Source organism: Rhagoletis pomonella, unplaced genomic scaffold (assembly GCF_013731165.1).
Source record: "Rhagoletis pomonella isolate Grant_MI unplaced genomic scaffold, Rhpom_1.0 Rhpom_scaffold_00003, whole genome shotgun sequence".
Lineage (NCBI taxonomy): Eukaryota > Metazoa > Arthropoda > Insecta > Diptera > Tephritidae > Rhagoletis > Rhagoletis pomonella.
The window spans coordinates 82,495,074-82,509,531 of NW_023458557.1; the positions used below are offsets into that span (position 1 = coordinate 82,495,074).

Genomic DNA, 14,458 nt, shown 5'->3' on the forward strand with positions numbered 1-14,458 from the left:
AAAAAAAAAAGATGATGGCTAACATTATCACTTAAAATCAGGGACCAAAAATAACTGTTATCTCGAATTTACAAATTGAAAACGTTGCCTGAATTCTGAAATTTAACGAAAACGTTGTTTCATAACAGTTAATAGATGAGGAATGTTTTTTCCGTTGCTGATAAGAGTTATTTCCCAACGTTTACTTTTTACCTTGCTCGATAACGGTTATTGCCCAACGTTTATTTTTTACGTTGCTTGATAACAGTTATTGCCCGACGTTTATTTTTACGTTATCTGATAATAGTTATTTCAATCTCTCACTTTTATTTCACCATCTTTATCTTATACTCCATCTCCATCTTCATCAATATCCTAATCTTACAACGTTTATCAGACAACGTAAAAAATAAACGTTGTAAAATAACTCTTATCCAGCAACGTAAAAAAATAAACGTTGGGAAATAACTCTTATCGGCAACGGAAAAAATATTTCTCCTGCATAACAGTTATCAGGCAACGTAAAATGTAAACATTGGGTTATAACTCTTATCGACGAAATAAAAAATATTTCTCATTTAATAACTGTTATGGAGCAACGTTTTTGCTATAAAACTTATAACTTTTATGTCCCTGCTTAAAATAGTGGCACTATATCGCGAAAAACCATAAGATCAGGTCATCTGGTTTCTTACCCAGCGTTTCCTTGCAGAAATACAGAGTACCATAGTCCTTGTTTACTTGGCGCTCTGTGTTCATTTTCCGGTTTAATTTCGGTGTGAGCATGACTCCCAAATACTTAGCCTATGGGCAAGGAGTGTGTGCTTTTAAGGAACGTAAGCTAAAATTAGGACACTTTTTCCTTTGTAGTGAATAATCGCACTTCGGCCTTCGAGGGATTAACCCAATTCTCCTAGTGCTCTTTAAAGCATTCCGCTTATCACATTTATGCACAATCTGGATACCACTGTCACTATATTGTCTGCTTACACGACAACTTTGATCCCTTCCCTGTTGAGTCTTAGTTGAATGTTGTTTAGTACGCAAAGCCACAGCAGCGATGACAGTACCTCGCCTTGCGGAGTCCCCCATTTTGCACGTCTGATGTTTTCGCTGTTGCCTAGCTTAGCATTTCCAATCCTTGTACGAAGCATGGTGGAAATCCAGTGACGTCTCTATAGCCTCTAAGATAACGTTGTTGGACGCCCCTTCTATGTCCAGGAAGGCCGCCAACATATATTGTTTATTTTCCAGCGAAGACTCTAGCTTGTGTACAACCTTATGGTGCGCAGATTCTGTAGAGCGCCCTTTTAGGCTGCAGTAGATAGTTCTACGTGTCCTAATTTTGAACGAATGTGCTTGCCTAGTAGCCGCTCGAATATTTTCAATACAAAAGACGAGAGATTAGTGGGTCTGAAGTTCTAGGGCACCGTATGCCATCTCTTGCCTACATTGGGAGTGAAACCTACTTTAACACTTTTCCAAGTATACAGAACTTAGTTGAGCAGTATACATGCTTTGAAATTTCGACTTAGTTCCTTTTTAGTGGATAAATTAGCCTTACAATAATAGGAATTAGGTTAACATTGCAGACTACGAAATTTTCGATTTTCGCCCACTGCGTCAGCGACTTTGCTAACCTTATCTAAACTTTTACTTTCGTGCAATGGCATATACAATTTCGTAAGTAACTGTATGTTTGCAATCATATACAAAATAAATACATTTTTTCTGTGTCTCGTATAAACAAACAAATACACAAGTGTCAACTGAATTTGATATTTCTTATAGTATTTTGAAATATTTTTGCATTTGCTATAACTGCAGAGTTTTTAGAAGCAGTGGAAGACCATTTCGCAAATAGATTAAAGTGAGGCGGCAAGTGGGGGACTAAAATGTGTTTAGCGACGCAGAGTCAAGTATGATTTTCATCTTAGCTTGATTTGACTGGTACTATTTCCGAGAATCTTTTTTGTTTTTAATTTATTATACATTTTCGTGGATTTCCGACCGTCTTTGACGAACCAACCAAATGGGCGCCTGCGGCTGCAAGCCAAACTTTAAAAGACGAACCACGCTTTCGACTTGCGCTAGCTTAGATGCTGTTAAGCGCTGGCTAAATCTGACTACAGCTCAGAATACGAAGCGCCGCTCAGCACACGTCATCGTTGTCGATTCGCCGCCTAATAAAGCAGCATACACTTGCTTACCAATAAACTGCGGCTTTGTCTGAAGCTTGGTCTTTGCCTTTTACTTCTCTTTATCGTCATATGTATGTGAGTCTCCGTTGCTATAGCTTCACGCTTCGCGTTTAACGTGTTTTTTGTGCTTGTTTGCTTGTTGTTTTTTTTTTGCTTCTTTTCTGCAACTTCATATGGCACTGTGGAGCTGTGGAGTATGCGAGTAGTGTTTTCCGCCGCCCACTCCCTTGTGCCTTTCCGCTGCGTCCGACACGCGCACTACATCGCGCGCTCACCGCAAAGCAGCGCTAGCCAAGTCGGGCAGACGCGTCGCCGAGGCGCTACTTTCGAGCGCGTGTGTAGTATGCAATGCGCTGCGAATGGAATTAGACGTGTCTCTCGGGTGAGCATCAAATGTGCTGTGCTCCGTTTTACTTCGTACAAACATATAAACTTTATATAGAGATGTGTGACTTAACTAAAAACTGCATGAATGTCTGTCTCTATTGAAGTTAGTGAAGTGAATTGAAGTTCGAAGAAATAAGAAAAAGTGAAGAAGTTAAAGGAAGTGGAACGTAGACGCGCGGCGGTAGAGGTGAACAAAAAATATGAAATTATGAATCAGTAAAGCAAAAGTTCGCTAAAGAATAGAAATTGTGTGAATTAAAAAAAAAAAAAAAAAATTTTATAATAAGGCGGCGAAATTTTGTGCGCTTGAAACAGGTCAGCACGGTCTTTTGGGGCATTGCAATAAAAGAAAAGTAAAATAGTGCGCTTTACCGTTAGGGTGTGCAATAATTCCGCATGAAGTTGTAAATTCGAAGTACGGCGTGTAGCGCTAGGTACATAGTAAATGGGTAGTGATTGAGAAAGCGCATAGCTGATAGATGGCATATACTGACGCGCTACCCCACTAAAATTGGAGCAGTTAAACGACGACGGTGTGTAGCGGACCAAACGCGCTACTACAAGGCTGCCAGACGCCAGCAAGGAGAGCGGTAGGAGCAGGAGGAGGAGGAGGATAGAAATTTGCAGGTGCGTGCCTAAAAACATAGTACACACGCAATCACACACACACACACACACACACACACATACATATGTATGTATATACATACGTACTAAATATATACTAATATGAAAAGGCGCCGCATTTTATCGGCGAGCAACGAAAAATCGATTTTCCGCCCTATTTTGTGCTACTCTGGGCTTTTGCTCCCCTTTCCCACATTGCCATTTTTAGTACTCTATCAGCATGTGTTTTTTTTTTTTTGGTGGCTTTAACTATGTATCCGCATATAGGTATGTACGTACATCTATACGTTTGAAGGTAGTATGTACATTAGGGCGGGTCAGTTTTTTTTTTGACTAAGCGCGTTTTGCATAGGAGGATTCTACGTGTAATTTTTAGCAAATTTGCCGAAGAAACCATGGCTCTAAAATCGTTTAGAAGTTTGCCAAATTGCGAAAATGGTTTTCGAAGAAAAAGTGAAAATTTTCACTGTTGCGCCTTCTTATGGAAGTTGTAAGAAAAAGTTAAGTGCATAAATGGATTCCTCCCACAAAAAAAACCCGTTATAGCATGTTTTAATAAAAAATTTAAGCACTTAATTACGACACTACAGCAAATTGGTAAGAAATTTATTTTCGCAATTTGGAAAACTCCAAAGTGATTTTAGAGCCATGGTTTCTTCGGCAAATTTGCTTAGAATTACATTTGGAATCCTTCTGTGCTATACGCGCAAAAGTCGAAAACATCTCCCATACAAATTGACCCGCCCTAATGCGCGTGCTATGTCTGTTGCTATATATTTTTTGTCGCTTTTTGGTTATCCAACAATCTCACCATCCACGCCATTGCCAATGTTCTTCCTCCACACTATGTAACAACCGGTACGAAGTGACGCCGTGCTTTAGCATCAACCAAATTGACTAATTTGACATGTGGCCGCTTTAGTCGCGACGCGTTACCACCGCCTACACTGCTGCCAACGTCGCGTCGTCACCCAATATCTATCGCCTATTTACCGATCTCCAGGACTATGCGACTTTGTTTTAAAAGTACATTCACTTTGCATGCTCTGCCTGCCTGTTTGCCTACTCAGAGACATACACACTTGCACAAACCGGTATACTCATATGTGGTACATCCATGTAAATTCAGACAACCTAAAATTATGAGTGGATGGTGAGATTGACAGTGGTTCGCTAATTAAAGGAGTGGGGGTTTTTTTTTTTTTAAATATGTTTCCGGCTATTTATGATTGGAGAGATGAGATACGTAGAGAGTGGTTGAGATAAGCGATCTAAAGCTCCTTTTTTTGCTCCGCCGCTCTTCACAATACCACGTCTGCTTTGAGGTCATCAAGCTGATCGATGTAGTTACTGCCAAGAATTTTTACTCCCCGTTTTGATAGAACGGGGCGATGACAGAGAAGATGTTGGATGATTTCTTCTTCGTTCGCATCCATATAGCAACTGCAGTCGTCGTAGCAGAAAGCGCTCAGTCTAGTTGCTTTCTGCGTAAAATCAAGATTATCCTTATATCTGTGTCAGGCACTGTCGCTTGATATCGCGCGAGTTGGGTTTGGTTTGATTAGGAAGGTGCAAAGATTTGGCCATTGTGAATACCCTCTGTGTGTACCAGAAGGAGGCAAATCCTTCTAACCGAAAGTCTGTCTAACCATTTACTATCCCGGATAAAGCCGTGGCTGTTCGATATTTTCACCTTCGCTATCTCCCCCAAGCAATTGAAAAATTGTTATCCCAAAAGTTTGAGACGCCTTATCTGGAGATCTGACATTGACATAAGAAGTGGGAAATGCATTCCTTTCCATCTTCATCGCGACAACTTCTGCAGAGAGAGCTTGTTGGTATATGCCATCGATAGAGTATTGGTGCTATAGCACATTGCCCTGTGATGACACCGGTAAGAGCCCTTATCGGAGATTTGTTTAGTTCCTCACTATGACTCTTTTTAAGTCTCGGTCACAAAGATCTTGGGATCTCACAGTCATTCCGATTGATCCAAAGGTCCTTTGTTTACATCTGTGGTGTATTCTTCAATCATCCTTAGTAGAAAAGAAATCAGTGGTAGTAGGGAGTTACTCGCTTCAGTAATTTGCATTTCCGAGCCGTGTTCAGCCATTTAATCAGCTAATTCGTTCCCTTCTATATTGCTATGTCCAGGAACCGAGCAGAGAGATGTTTTGATATGACTCAGTAAAGCCAACGACCCTTCCGAGCTGCGTTCGACTTTACCACCTTGGAGCCTAATGTTTTCAATGTCTCCTGGATGTCAACGAATATAGTGATATTCCCCGACAGCGGTTTATTATTCCGTGTGAGAAAAGCCGTTTTCTCTTTGGCAAATATCTCCGCCTGAAAGACAGGGCAGCTATCAGGTACGATTGCCTTATTTGAAGGTCCTTGGAGTACACAGACCCGAGGCGACTCCCTTTTCCAACTTTGAGCCATCGATGTAGATGGAAATACCATCATTTACCGACATAGGACCACTTTCCCAATCTTCCCGGGTTGGAAAGTGTATGGGCCAGTCTTGCGATTTCCCTGAATGTCGCAATGGTGAGGTACCCAGCTAAAAATTTCGTTTGGAGCTAAAACGGTCGAAAAAAACAGCTAAATAATACTAATAGTAGCTAAAATGAAGAGCTAAATATTTTTGTTAAGGTTGAACATTTATTGACGTAAGATTGTTTTTACATCTTTGGCAATTTTAATAAAAACAACGAATTTTATAAGTTTAAGTGCTGAAAAATCTTTTTTTTTTATAACCAAAATAAGGTGTATACTTATATTTCGAATTCGTTGATATGGCACTTATAACAGTGAACTAAAAATACTTTACAAACTGTTAAAGTCTGTAATTCCAAATATTTGAATTAGTAATTTTTTCTCAAAATTTTTCTGGAAAGTTTTCTTCCAGCTCTCCTTAAAGGTAAAATTAGTAAGGTTTAACAAAATCCGCGCTATCAGAAAAAGGATTTTCTTCTAATTAATTTTTGAATTCTTTAACCTAGATCCAAGAGATTATGATGTATACACTGCATCTCGCAAAATTTCCATTTTATCAACGCTTAAGTTTTGGCTTATTTATATCAAATAAAATTTAAACTTTCTGAAGCTAAAAAGTGCTAGATAAATTTGAAAATAGCTAACAAAAAAGAGCTAGGAGCTAAAACCAAATTTTTGGAGCTAAATAGAAAAATAAAGAGCTTAATCTAGCATCAAAAGCACCAAAATGGCAACACTGCCAGCTATGCCTCATTCCTCTCGTTGAGAGATCGGCGGCATTGAGCAACTACTTTTGAAGTAAGCGATGTTTTGCCCGGGTATTTGACAGCCGCCTAGCTGTGAGTACAAATAACATGACTAGGAATCATATCATACTGTACCAGTGATGCGGCCTTTGAGATAGCCATCAGTTCCGGATGAGAAATATGAAAAAACACGCGTTTACTAAGCCAAGTTATTCCTCTCATCTTCTTGATAATAAAGGCGAAAGTTGGGACTTCCTCTCGGTCACATGAATAATGAAAACTCAACCAACTTCAACTGCGGGTCTGTAGTTGCTTCTAGGATGAAACCCTCCACATACAGAAGCAGGATTTTAAGGTAGAAGGATTTTAAAGGTTCCTTTTTTTAGTCATATTTTCAGGAAGCCAAACGGTCATTAGGGCATGTTCTAATTATTAGCTCTGAGATAATTATTTAGCACCGAAAAACATGTTAATACTGTGACGAGTTGTTAAGAGAATGACCTTGAATCGTCTTTGTCGAACCAGCCTGATTGGGTAAACTCAGAAGGCAGTAAGTAAAAAGAGGCGTAAGGGACCAAGGTCGTCTTTAACTCAACTTCAAGCGCGGCTCTGAAGACGTTTTTAGTATAAACTTCTCTACGTGCATACATAATTTTGTTAGGCTTCGGGAGGGTCGCAGTTTGAAATGGATTGGGCTTTTCTTAGTCATCTCTTCAGGCAGCTAAGCGATCGTAAATGCCCATTCTATTCTAATTATTAGTTACAAGTTGGTTTTTAAACATATAAAAACATAGTAACACTATGATAGGTCAATGTGGGTTCGAGGCAGAAGAAATTGCCACGAGTTGTCAATTCTAGGATCTTCTAGTCTTAGAAGGAATTTAATGCTAAGCGGCGTAAGGGAACCTTCCTTACGCTAGAAAGGTCTTGGTCTTCTTTGAGACTTTTAATTTTTAAATCTCAATATCTCGACGAAAAAAAAGATATTCGATCAAACTATTCGTGCTCCTATTCAGCCGAAAATATAGGAAAAAATCGCACTTGTTTTCACTTTTATGCTAAAACATCTCAGAAACCTGAGTCGCCAGAGCAGTTATGACCCCTAATAAGGATTCAGTACGTCGAAAACCTTTGGCCTTGTAGCCTTGCTTCTGGTAAAATATTTTCGCTTAATTTTGCCGGACAGTGTTTTCCAACTGACCATAACCGTCTACGTTCCCAAATGCACTATCCACAGAGACAGCATACAGCTTCCGCTTGACGATGATGAGAACTCGAAGCTCATTATTAAGTAAGGTTGTTCGGTATTAGGCAGACAACAACACCTAGTGCCTAAAGTTATGCTAGCCGATCATTTCCGCTATGTTGGCCCTAAAATTGGCTGCGGCCTAATTGGATGCTCCAGAAAAACGCAGTTCGCCAATTAATTAGCCAATTCGTTGCCTGAACACCGTTCGTTGAACACAGCATCCGCACAAGTTATAGCTCATTCCACCTTGCAACGGAGTTTATCCTCAACTTTTATTCCTGGACTATCATTAAATAGGTCCAAGCGGTTTCCAAGGCCTTTAGAGCAGTTTCGCTTTCTTTGCAGATCCTGATTTTATGTCTGCGCCTCTTTCGGCAAATATACAGTCTGCCACTTTCAGTATCGCAACGACTCTCGAATGAAAGACCCTTGCCTTGCACCCAAAGCAGTAAAGCATCTGAAGTTACCGTCCAGACGCCATCCGGCTCCGTATCATTTTCAATCTTTGAGCGGCGGTATACAAAGTTTTCACCGAGCTTCCCAAGAGAGTGTCTGGATCTATTCATTGCTCCCTTGTATAAAATCTAACATGGTAATTTCTTCCAGAGGAAACTCCAGGTATCAGTTTGCCATTAGGTGCCAAAAACCAAGAGCATTGCTCTAACAACATTCTGTCTGTACCCAGCACTCCGATCGTCGTGAAACAAACCAAAAGAGTGCCTCCTCTCAAAGCATTCAAAGCCGGTCCTGACGTTAGACTCATAGCGTCTATAATGCCTATACACATGCTCCTTTGTAGAATGTTTAACACAGAAACCGTGGTTCTGACTATGGTTCTGGGCATCACTATACTACAGCAGAGTACGTGACGGTCTCAGGTCTTACTAAAAGTTCTCCCACACTGTTTGTAAACTTTCAGCGCTCGATTTACCTTCAGCTTGACGTGGCCTTTCCATGTCAGTTTCGTATCTAGTTTTCCCCTAGATATTTCACATTCACGGAAAGACTTAGGTTTACGCCTCTAAGCACTGGAAGGTTGAGAGCTTTAAATTTTCTTTTCTGCGTAAAGAAGACTAGGCTTGTCTTGCGGGGATTGACAGCAACACCCTGCAAAGTGCACCAATAATCGATCTTATTCAGGGTTCCCGGATCTTTACATAAACCTCCCTGGGAGATTTATCTGATGACAGTGCACAAACACTCCACAAGAGTTTTCTCAGTGGCATAGACAAAGCACTACAAACTGTCTGGGCTCTCTATGACTTTCAGCATACAGAGGTAGTGCACGTTGATGCCATTGGCCGCAACCGCATAGCCACATTCTTAAGTAAATAAGAAATCGAAAATCATCAACTAGTTTGACGCATCACCCCAAATTACTGCTCCGGAGTTTTCTGCACTCCAAGCCTTTTTGGGGCACCAAAGGAACTCCATTTGATGTTTGATTTTATCGCTGTAAATGGTGTGTGAAGGCGGACATTGCTCATGAACATAATTGCCTTGTTCTCTCCTTTTGTTTTTTCAAACCTATCATCGCATTATGGCTCGATATTTCAATCAGAATTGAATGGGAGCCTGCGAAGCTTTGCCGGCAGACTAAGCCCATTTGCTCTCCATAGAAATGAAGCTACAAGGCATTCTACAGATTACTTACCATTTGCACTGAAACCAAAAAGCTACGCCAGCTGCCTTTGTCCTTTGCAGTTTTGCGCAGTTTTTCATCCCAAGACAGGTCCTTCTGAACTTGATCCTTCCATTGCGTTCGTGGGCGCCGTTGCTTTCGTTATCCACCCACGGGCACGGGGTCCAAGGATCTTTTCACTGGGGTCTCATCATCCACGCGTACAACATGTCCACACCAGCGCAATTGTTCCATTTTTATGTCGCTAAAAAGCTCGTACAGTTCGTCATTCCATCTTCTTCCGTACTCGTCGCCCACGTGAACATGGCCATATATCTTGCGTAGAATAGTTCTCTCGAAAGCCCTCAAAACTTGCTCAACTTTGTTAGACGTCGTCCATGTTTCAGCGCCATAGTCTGTAGGCGTCACTAAGGACAATTTCGTTATTGTGGAAAAGGTGAAAATCCTTGTTGGTATTTCGTGTTGCTACTATTACCGCTAGACAAAGGGAGGCCTCAAGGGATCGATATAGTCGCACAGTAGCGAGTTTCGTAGCCTATGTCTTGGCTTTGTATTTATGAGCATTTTCGATACCGCAACTCAAATCGAACTTTTGTTGTTCCTTAAGTATTTACATATACAACTCATTTGGAACATGTTATTAATGTGTAGCTACTTATAAAAACAGACGCACTTCAACGAACTAATGAACATTCAAACATACTCACATGTAGAATCACCTATTTGCATACCATATGTAAATTTCTGTTTTTGCGCCAGGAAACTGCACTCCATGGCCGCTTTTTCTTTGAAATTTTGAAATAGAGTTCCCTTCCTGGGCTAATGCAAGCACATTTCACGGCTCCACTACACTTCGCAAGCACCTACAATTTCCATTCGCGACACATTTATATACCTTGCCGCCTTTTATCCACATGCTCATCTACATACAACCACAAAAGCGACAACGCCACCTTTTCTTCGTTTTTTTCCAATATTTTTCGTATGATTTCCTCACCCATTTACACCGGCTGTTGTTTGGCTAAAATGTTTTGCCTTGCCGTGCCGCACTGTGCCATGATGGTACTCTTCACGCCAGAAGTGAGTACCCTTTGCTGTGTGGAGCACTCACCGCCATAGCCGCCGCCATCGTCAGCTTTACCTAAACTTTAGTTCCTCGCACACTTTAATGGCTGTATTGCTTGCCATTTTCATTTTATTTTTTTCCTTTCTTTTGCTACACTCCCTCTTCTATAATTTAATTAGCGCACACTTGCAGCAGCAGCTGTGAAAATTGTCCCTGAAAATGTGTGAATTTTGTTTTGGGTGCAAATGAGCTGCGAGGTTGGTTGAATTGGTGGGGTGCTGTATGGAAGTATGTAATTTAAGTTTGCGAAAGTCAGAGGCAAAACAGCCAGATGGGGAGTAAATTATTGATGTTTGGAAATACGAGAATTAGCAGAGCAGAAATCTTGCGGAAGAAGCCTTCGTTATTTGATTCCATCAAAGAATGCGTTATTTAGTTAAGTCACGATTCTCGTTTTGTTCATAAATGGGGCCTTTTCCTCCAAGTATTATTTCCTGGCTCTATGAAACCATAGTTAAGCCCATTGTGCTTTGCGGAGTTCTCGTCTGGTGGAATGCACTAGAGAAGGCTACGTTAATCAGTAGGCTGGAGCGCGTGCAACGACTTCGGCTCAGGCTCTTTTGGTCAGACTAATCGATATCGCAGGAAAAGCAGCTACACCATGGGCGGCAGTCAGACTTAGGGCACTTGTTGTATCACTGTTTCGGACTGTCGACACTCTAGCATTTTCGGAGGCTGCGATTTCGTCCCTGATAACACGGATCACTGCATGACCAGCCTGGCAACAGCTTACTCATTCTCCAGCACATCTCACCAAGGTTTGAGTGAAAGCGGGCAGTAGTTGGAAGGAGGCACCGACCAACTTTTACGCGGATGAGTCCCAGCTGGACGAAAGGTCGTGGGAGGTGTATTTTCCAGGGAGATCTCCATCTATATAAAATTTAGACTTCCAAATCACTGTAGTGTTTCCCAAACGGAGGTATGTAGGTGCTCTTAAGGACGCAGTTGATCGGTTGCTGTTGTGTGCGATGGCGCTAAGAGAACACCTACGGTACGCTCGAAGCGTGGTGGGGAATGCCTTAGTTCACTTTCGGTCGCATCGGAAAACTACTTTGTTAGACTGGTATGGGGGCCAGGCCATAGTGATATTGCAGAACACTTTGCGGCGGCTGAACTGGCGGCACCGTCAAACCAATATCGCAAACAAAGAGAGAATGGGAGTTCCCTTGACCGATCCGTGGTAATGCGATTTAGATTTCAAATAATATTTATACTCATTACTGGGATCATACGCCTTTCTGGATAAGACCATCCTTTCGATCCAGCCCGTGAGGCTCTTTCTAGTACGTCGTTTGTTCACGAAAGGCCCGTTGCTCAACATGATTCTACAAGTATTATACTACGCTGAATATGAACTGAGTATCTAGAATTTTCTGACAGCGTGCCTGTCATACACTTTCGAAGTACATATAAGTGTTGAAGCTACGGCACTGTACTAATACTTGCTTAGATATTTAAAGAGAAATGCCACACTGCTTGCGACTTTTCTGGCGTGTTATAGGCGGCATACACGGTACGTCTGACTCGCGAGTCGGTTTGGATGTGTTAGTGAAAGTAAATATGTGTTAGTTACAGCGACAAAACTCGGTCATGACTGTGGATGACTCAACCGTGTGTAGTCGAAAAGCAAGTCAAGACATACACTGATGACACGCGAGTCAGACGCACCGTCTATGGCGCCTATAACTAGTTCTACCGGAAACAACTTTATCGTATACTGCGGCTGCATAGTCCCATCGGTAGTGAGATCTTAAGCAAGCCTTTGAACTTTATCCATCTGAATTATATTGACCACATTCTCAGGGTTCAAAAAAGAGTTCAGTGGAGATTATCAACAAAGTCAGGAAGCCCTTGTTTACCACTAAACACTCTTAGGTAAAAGAAGGGATCTAAATCCCAAAATGACAAATTCGATAAAAATCTCTATAGAAAAATCGATAAAATTATCGATAGCAACATCGATAAAAATGTCGATAAGAAAATTGATAAAAATATCGACAACAACATGGTTAAAAATGTCGATAAGAAAATTGATAATAATATCTATAACAAAATCGATAACAAAATCGATAAATATCGATAAAAATCGGTAAAAATCTCGATAACAAAATCGATAAATATCGATACCAACATCGTTAATATCGATAACCAAATCGATAAAAAAAATCAATTTTTATATCGATAAGTTCCGAGAAAACCGAAAATCTCTAACATCCCGAAATAGTTCCCAGATTGAGTTGTTAAATATCGATATCAAAATGGATAACAAAATCGATAATAAAATCGATTAGAAAACATCGATGGCAAAATCGATAAACATCGATAAATATCGATAACAATATTGATAAATATAGATAGCACAATCGACAAATATCGATAACAAAATCGATAAATATCGATAACAAAATCGTTAATATCGATAACAAAATCGATAAAAAATATAAATTTTTGTATCGATAAGTTCCGAGAAAACCGAAAATCTCTAGAATCTCTAAAATCCCGAAAAAGTTCCCAGATTGAGTCTCTGTGTCCTTTGTTTGACATTTCCTACTCCAATCCAACATGGCTGCTCGACAATTCACTAAAAAAATGGGATACCGTTGGCACCAAAACACCTTACGATGTAGGTGCGGGTGTTGTGGGAAGGCGATTCTGCACATATTTTCCTTTAAGCAAAGACGCAACAATCTGCCAGTTGAAACTAGTTGCTAAACTTGAGACCACCCACGCCTTTTTAAAGATATGCAATATGCCAGAACAAATGTATCCACACTTTCGGAGAGTCAATCTAATACATAGTTGGCAAGTTTTGATTTGTTTTAGTATAAAGTTTGGTGGGAAAAATTATTCGAATTGTTTGTAAAAAGCAAGTTTCAAAAATAACTTAAACGAAAAATGTGTAAGAAAAAACTATCTTCATTCAAAAGCTGTTGTTTCTGGATAAAGCCAACGCTGTGTGGAGTCAATTAACTTTCACAGGCACACAATTTCCTGCTTTTAGATTCGCTTATTAAAAATATTCATGCTAGATTTTATATTTTTCTCGTTTTTGTTATTTAAGTTTTACGAGTGCGTTGGCTTTCTACTTCAACTACAACTGAATGGCTCATTTCCCTACAACTTTGTTTGAGATAAAGCAGTCATTTAAATTTTTAAGTAAAGCTCTTAAAATGGAAACTTTTTATCACACCTTTGTAGGTATGTATGTTTAAAAATATGTGTATAAGTATGTATGTGCATTAGGGCGGGTGAATTTGTATGGGTGATTTTATATTTTTCTTTTTTTTTTTTGCAGGTATGACATAAAAGTACATATTCTACATGAAATTCTAAGCTAAGCTTTGTCGAAGAAACCAGGATTCTAAAATCAGTTTCGAGCAATGTATTTTCACTTATTTGACGCCCTAGCATTTAGCATAGTGAAAACAAGCCTTAAGAAAATTTCAAAAATTGTCGCTGTTGCGGCCTCTGGCGGATGTTTTAAGAAAAATATAAATCCAGAGACGGATTCCTTATAAATAAATAAATAAATTAAAATAAACACTTCTTTAGAACACTCCGCCAAAAATAAAACGCTGCGAAGAAAAAAATCCTTTTTTCGTAATTTGCCAAGCTCGAAATTGATTTTAGATCCACGGTTTCTTCGGAAAATTTGCTTGGAATCTCATGTAGAATACTCTTAAGGCATCCCGCATAGACAAAATAAAATTTCCCAGCCCTAATGTGCATACATACATACAGTGCCGGAAAAAAGTATTGGCGCAATGAATTTTTCGCAATATAAGCAAAGTTTTTTATTCTAATCTATTTTCGATGATTTTTAATAAAAATATAGTTTAATATTGAGATTTTTTAGAAAAATTCTAAATTTGCAGTTTTATAGCCCATTCAGTTTTATTACAACAAGTGCAACAAGTTAAGTTGCTCGTTGATTTTTTGCAGTTCTTTTTTAGTGGATGGTGTTGCACATTTTCTCCGCACAAAAAATAATTGTCGAACATA

At 39.9% G+C, this 14,458-nt stretch overlaps 1 protein-coding gene across 1 annotated transcript in view; it reads left to right on the top strand.

The window, feature by feature from the left end:
* The first annotated feature begins 2,953 nt into the window (after positions 1-2,953).
* Positions 2,954-14,458, top strand: part of LOC118736397 (formin-E-like) — a 375,057-nt gene continuing 363,552 nt past the window's right edge. The window contains exon 1 of the mRNA XM_036466490.1: positions 2,954-3,194. The gene's annotated coding sequence lies outside the window, so the exon portion shown is untranslated. The remainder of the gene's footprint in view (positions 3,195-14,458) is intronic.